Below are 7,087 nucleotides of genomic sequence, written 5' to 3' on the forward strand. Positions count from 1 at the left end.
AAGACTAAGTCATGATTAATCACTCTGTTCTATAGAAAAGTGATCACAGGTGTATTTAGCAACAGGACAGAAGTGTCTAAGGAAATGTACCTCCAAAATGTGTATGCATTCACAAATGTAGACATATATGGTTGCTGTTTAACTTCCAAATCTTCCTAGGATTAATTTCCAAAGCCAAAGTTTTGTATGAGAATTAATCAAATAACACTAAAAAATAGGGGTCAATGGGAACATTGATTTAGTCTTACCAACCCCTACATTTTCCCTTAAAACTTCAAGTATTTGATCCTATTAAATAAAAGAAAAATTAAGTGCACTTTAATATCATTATATAATATTACCAGTACAAAAATTTTAAACTAATATACTCATTAAAATTGCATTTGCCAACTGTTCAGTGAAATGTAATTATTATCATTATCTATACTTTACCTTTAACTTATCCAAGTGTTCTCTAGCTTACTAATTCTTCTGACATTCAACCTCTAGATGACTTCCTATAATGAGAGTAATAAAAAAAAGTGTTAAATTGGTGGTGACAAATTCATAGAAAATTAACTTTGCATACTCACTAAGGCCAGTTGCTTTTACAGTTTCTTGGGATAATTTTGTGACCTGTGTCTGTAATGACGACGCTGGCTATGGGGTCTTCACCCGGTTTTGGATAAAACAAAAATGGTTTTGCTTTTAATGTTGTTCATTAAGCGAAGTCTACATTTATTGTCATAAACATTATTTTCAGCATTTGTTGTCACCTAAACTCTGTTTATAGGTGTCCTGATGGCATCTTTGCTTGTGTGTGTGTGTGTGTGCGTGCGTGCGTGTGTGTGTGTGTGTGTGTGTGTGTGTGTGTGAACGACAGGTATTACACCATGTCATGTTTCATTTGGTGTACATAACACTACATTTCTAGGCAAATGATTGACAGAACCAACAGGTTTTTTTTTTTCTCTTACACAGAAACATCAGGGCTTGCTTTTTTAAGAAAATGTTTTATTTTAATTATGAGTATATTAAAATGATAGTGTTGTTAAGACATGGCAATCCTTTCACTCTCTAAAGGTTCTTAATAAGACGTGAGAGAGCTGGGATCTTTTCATTCAGCTGGTAGTTCCAAATCCAAGAGTATTTCTGATTATCACCAACTGAGTCATGAGATGTATAAAAAGTCAAGAAATTTCTTATGTTTGGTTGGTTTGCAAGGCTATAAAATAAACCCAAGGATGACGTCTCATTTATTGAATGTGATAGACATGACAGAACACATTAAAAAGGTATTTGAAATATATTTTATTGTTATATATTTTTCAATGGGATTCTTTTTCACTAGCTATGAAGAAGAAACTGGAATGACCATTCACAGAAGAAGACATAAAATGTATCTATAGCCAGTAAAGATGAATGAAGGTTTGTTCCTAGCAATAACATTGTTTTTAAATCTTTTTGCAGCTCTTTGTTTTTATATTAAAATATAAACCAATGGTATTTATTACGACATTTACATGTATAGCCATTCTTACCTATCTTCCTGCTCTGACTCTCTCTCCTGTCCTGAAGTTGTTCTCCTTCAACGTTCATGTTAAATATGTTTCAAAATTTGTTGTACTTAGCACTCCTCGTCCCATCGTATGTTTCCATTGTTACTTTCATATATGTATGTCCATTCAAAATTTAAATCTAGGTTATATATATATATATATATATGACCGAATATGCGACATTTGTTTCACTACATCTGGATTACTTCATTTGTTTGTTTTTTTTTAAAATATTTTTTATTAATTTATTCTTGTTACATCTCAATGTTTATCCCATCCCTTGTATCCTCCCATTCCTCCCCCCCCCCATTTTCCCATTATTCCCCTCCCCTATGACTGTTCCTGAGGGGGATCACCTCCCCCTGTATATTCTCATAGGGTATCAAGTCTCTTCTTGGCTACCTGCTGTCCTTCCTCTGAGTGCCACCAGGTCTCCCCCTCCAGGGGACATGGTCAAATGTGAGGCACCAGAGTACATGAGAAAGTCATATCACACTCTCCACTCAACTGTGGAGAATATTCTGACCATTGGCTAGATCTGGGAAGGGGTTTAAAGTTTACCTCCTGTATTGTCCTTGGCTGGTGCCTTAGTTTGAGCGGTACCCCTGGGCCCAAATCTGCCTATCGTATTGTTCTACTTGTAGGTTTCTAGGACCCTCTGTATCCTTTTATTTTGCTATTCTCCCATGCGTCTCTCATTTAGAGTCCCAATAGGATGCCTTCCCCTCTGTCCCAGTTTCCTGGTAAGTGAAGGCTTTCGTGGGACATGCCCCTTGGGCTAGTATGCAGATATAAGTGAGTATATACCGTTTGATTCTTTCTGCATCTGGGTTAACTCACTCAGGATTGAGCTAGAAATGATCATAATGAGTGGATTACTTCATTTGATCTGATGATTTTCTGTTCTATCCACTTTCTTTTTCAAATACCATGATTTGTTTCATTTATAGCTAACTACAATTCCATTGTGTATATGGACCACATTTTCATTATCTCTTTGCCTGTTGATGATGATCCAGGCTGGTGTCATTTCCTTGCAAAGGTGAATAGTGTAGGGAAAAAGTGGATGTGAATATATCTCCATGACAGGAAAACCCAGAACGATACAGCCAGGTAATAAAGTTTTTCAGTTTTTAGTTTCTTGAAGAAATTCCTCACTGATTTATCTAGTAGATGCACCAATATTCTCAGTGAAGATTCCAGATATGGCTGTGAAATGCACACTTTGATGCTGAAGCAAAGGGAGTTTGGGGCTAAGTTGGAACTAGAAGTTTGTTCCATCAAACTTCAATACAATAAAAATGACTGATATTAGTACTTAATATTATATAAAATTATATATCAGTAATTGATAACTGATATAAATACAAAAGACTTATTTCTTATTTACCAAGCTTTAATTATTTGACAGTAAGTACAAAAAAGGGAAAGAAATATTAATATTCCTATCTTGTATTTACAAGTTTTTCTTACAAAGAAAAAAATGATTTTAGGCTTCCAAAACAGTGACTGATATGAGTAGATAATGGATATAGGAATAGTCTCAAAAAAATGGATATGTAAAATTTGATTATGCTAAGATTAGATAAAAACAAATCATCAAAACTAAAATTTCTATTTGTGCATTTAAAAGATGAGTAATATAATAATTATTATAATAATAACGAGAAAAAGAAGGAATTACAGACTATCAGATGAGACAGTGATGACTGACTGTGAACAAAACAATAGAAGAAAACAATATTAGAAACCATTGGGTGATGTGTAAATATGTCTCAACTAGACCCATCAAAATTTGTAGTAAAAGAGAGTGGATTTGCAATGTAAAAGCATAGATCCTCTAATATGTATTTCAATGAAGTTGTGAGAATGAGATTGAAATGAAGAAGAAAAACAGGAGAGTTATGTTGACTTGATTTTACTCTTCCCCCCTGTGCTATATTTTTAACACAGTAAGCCTGCAAGAAATACAGTGCATTGACAAAGACTGGAGAAAGAGCAATTTAGTCCATTAATTTTAAGAAATATTTTCTTAGTTTTGTTTTACCTTTTCCCTGTGATTTCAGTGTGGTTAGGTTTAGAAAAGCTCCAGTATGGCAAAAATTATTTGACAATGCTATTGCATAAAATAGCAAAACACTATTTTTTTAAATGCTACTTTATAATAGAGAGGAGCTTTTCACTCACTAATTGAAGTTTCAGATATTTGAGGGAAGTTGTTTGGTTCTCACTCACTATTTTAGACTAGTGTTTGCAGATTGCATAAAGATATAATGCAGCTTTGCAATCTGAATAGACACCAAAAATTGACAAATGGGAGAGAACATTGTTGGAACCAGTTCAGGCCTACACCAATATGCAAAATTTTAGATGGTGAGGGTGAGGAGAAGGCATTGCAACTTCCAAACTTTCAATATGCCTGTGGTTAGTGAATGATGGTACCAAAGAAAGTACTGCTGAACTTTGGGAAAATATTTTCAACATACACCAAAGAGAAAAGTAGTTGGCTACTTTTTTATTAGTAAAATACTGATATAATGATGCTTGAACTCCATTGGACAGTAAATAAAATTCATCAGATAGAGGAAAGAGTGGGCATCACATCTATGAAACCCAGATGCTCATATGTTCAAAGGTTCATTATTTGTCATTCCAGAAGCTCCTTGCTGCTGCCTCTGTTTGCTAATGAGACACAGAGACCAAAACCACACAGAAAACTAGATAAAAAGTAAAAATTACATGGCATATAGGTAGAGATGAAAAAAACAAAGAACTTATTAGTTTTGTGTGTATGTGCTTGTGTGTTTGAGAGAGAGGAGAGAGAGAAAGAGAGAGAGAGAGAGAGAGAGAGAGAGAGAGAGAGAGAGAGAGAGAGAGAGAGAGAGAGAGAGAGAGGAGGATGCATATGAGATGAGGTATACAAATACTCTGACAAAAGGACAACATGATTGCTAGTGTTGTTATTACCAGACAGAAAAGACAGGAAATATTAGAGACGCTGTTGTGAGTGACAAGAAATGATTACAGGGTAATTAATCTAATGACAGATTATACCATAGACATGGAGATATCAATCAATACACTTAAGGCCTAAAATTATAAGGTGATTTTAAAAAAATCAAAGCCATGTTTTAAAATATATTTTACAGAAAAGTATACCACTTATATCCATTTTTTTTACAAAAATGAACTATTTTTATAACCTCCAGATGAGTCAGGAATAAACTAGACTTACCACTCTGAAATACCATGTAGCCCACCTCCTCCAAGGTAAATATTGCAGGCATAGAAATTACCACAGCCTTGTATATATGAATCACAAAGTATACTCTTTGGGCTGTTACTTAATTTTCATCTTTAGTGTTTTCAAATATCTTTACCTGATACATCACTTTTTTGCTTTTCATTGATTGATACATATTAATTTAATTTCCTAACTTTATTTTCTCCTCTTGACTGGTTCCTGTGTTGAAGGCTGGGTTGCCAGCTGACCACCTCATTGTGAAATGCTGGAATCTTCAGTAGATGTGTTCTCATTAGAGGAAGTGAGTTAGGGAAGCGTGTCTCTATAGTTAGGATTAAATCAATTTCCTTTCCTTTTCTTTATGCTTCCTTGCTTATTCAAAGTGAGCTGCTTTCTCTACATGTGGAAGGCCAGCATGATGTTCCACCTCACCTCACTTCAATTCAGCTCAAGCCCAGAAACAATGGAACAGTGACTATGGACTCAGACTCTCAGCCCACATGCCTATGTTCCTCATCAGCTGGCACAGTTACTCATCACAGAAACAGGGAGCTGAACTACACACATGGATATCGATTTCAGTGAAAGTTCACTCATGTTTTATTCTTGTAATTCACTTCAAAGTCAATTTCCAATCATAGTAAAAATGTGTAGCTACTATATTGTGGCATGTATGTGTGGTATCCTAATAACTGGTTTTCTAATAGGTATTGTAATTCAGTGACACAATTGCATTTGAAATTATGTTTTATTCTGATTATATTTATGTTGTATTTTATAATGAGCAGAGCTTTATAAATTTATATAATAATCTGGAATCCCTTTTTATTATTGCAGATAATTGTTATAAACCTTGGAACACTGAAATGCACTTGCTCACATGTAACTAGCAATTCAACTTATAGTTGGATTAATATTAACACAACCCCTTAGAAGAATATAATCATAAGAATGAATTAAATACAATGTCTTATAAAGTTCTTTAATGTAAAATTTTTTTTTAATTTTTATTTTTTTTATTAATTTATTCTTGTTACATCTCAATGGTTATCCCATCCCTTTTATCCTCCCATTCTCCCCCCCCCCCCCGTTTTCCCATTATTCCCCTCCCCTATGACTGTTCCTGAGGGGGATTACCTCCCCCTATATATTCTCATAGGGTATCAAGTCTCTTCTTGGCTACCTGCTGTCCTTCCTCTGAGTGCCATCAGGTCTCCCCCTCCAGGGGACATGGTCAAATGTGAGGCACCAGAGTACATGAGAAAGTCATATCACACTCTCCACTCAACTGTGGAGAATATTCTGACCATTGGCTAGATCTGGGAAGGGGTTTAAAGTTTACCTCCTGTATTGTCCTTGGCTGGTGCCTTAGTTTGAGCGGGACCCCTGGGCCCAAATCTGTCAAATATTTTAAGATTTAGAATGAATAATAAGCTGCTTTGCCTTTAAGAAATTAAATCTTCTGAAAAAATGATCTTCAATTCATAAAAAGATCCTAGAATTTCAAGTTTTATTATAGTTATAAAGTAATATAAAGTGATATTCCTCATATTTTTTTGAAGTCTGTAGGGTCAAGCCATGTACATCGGAGAGCTTGAACATATGGTCTCCAGCAAAGGATGTTGTGATCAATTGGAAATGTTTAGCAGTGCACATTCATGGAATGAACTCAGAGTCACAGAATCAGAAAATGTGGGAATGGCTATTTGATCAGGATTATAACAAGCTTACCCTCAGAAATGCTTAAAAAAAAAAAAAAAAAAAAAAAAAAAAAGGCCAACTTTTCTTTGCCTTAACGTTTTCTGTGGCTTAACTAAAAGAGTTTTTATTCCACTCACAAAATAAAATATATTTAAAAACTACCTCCTTGTAACAACACTCAATTTGAACTACAGAATTCAAACCATAGTTTTTCATTTTGGTGATTATGCAAACTATCCTGCAATGTACATGACTCTCTAGAATACCTGAGATAGGTCAAAGATATTGAAAGCTCTCTGAGGACTTCTTTCTTTTCATCATTTTTGTTCTCTTGCTTGCCCAAGCTGCTATATTTTTGAGCAGCTGCAACCTTGAAACTTTCTTATCATTGATTTTGACAAATGCCTCAGGGTGAGGATTGCTTACAGACAGAAAACTGTGAGTCAGTCCAATTCAACAAAACCTTTTTTTTTTTTTTTAGAATTTTCAGGACGTTAAAAAAGAGATTTAACAGTGGCATTTTTCTGAAGGTGGGCCTTTGAAAAGCATCCAATAAGGTCTATACTGTGTCAGTTAAGGATTGCTAGAGTGATGATTATGTGTC

The sequence above is a fragment of the Acomys russatus genome, chromosome 1 (genome assembly GCF_903995435.1).
Source record: "Acomys russatus chromosome 1, mAcoRus1.1, whole genome shotgun sequence".
NCBI classification, from domain to species: domain Eukaryota; kingdom Metazoa; phylum Chordata; class Mammalia; order Rodentia; family Muridae; genus Acomys; species Acomys russatus.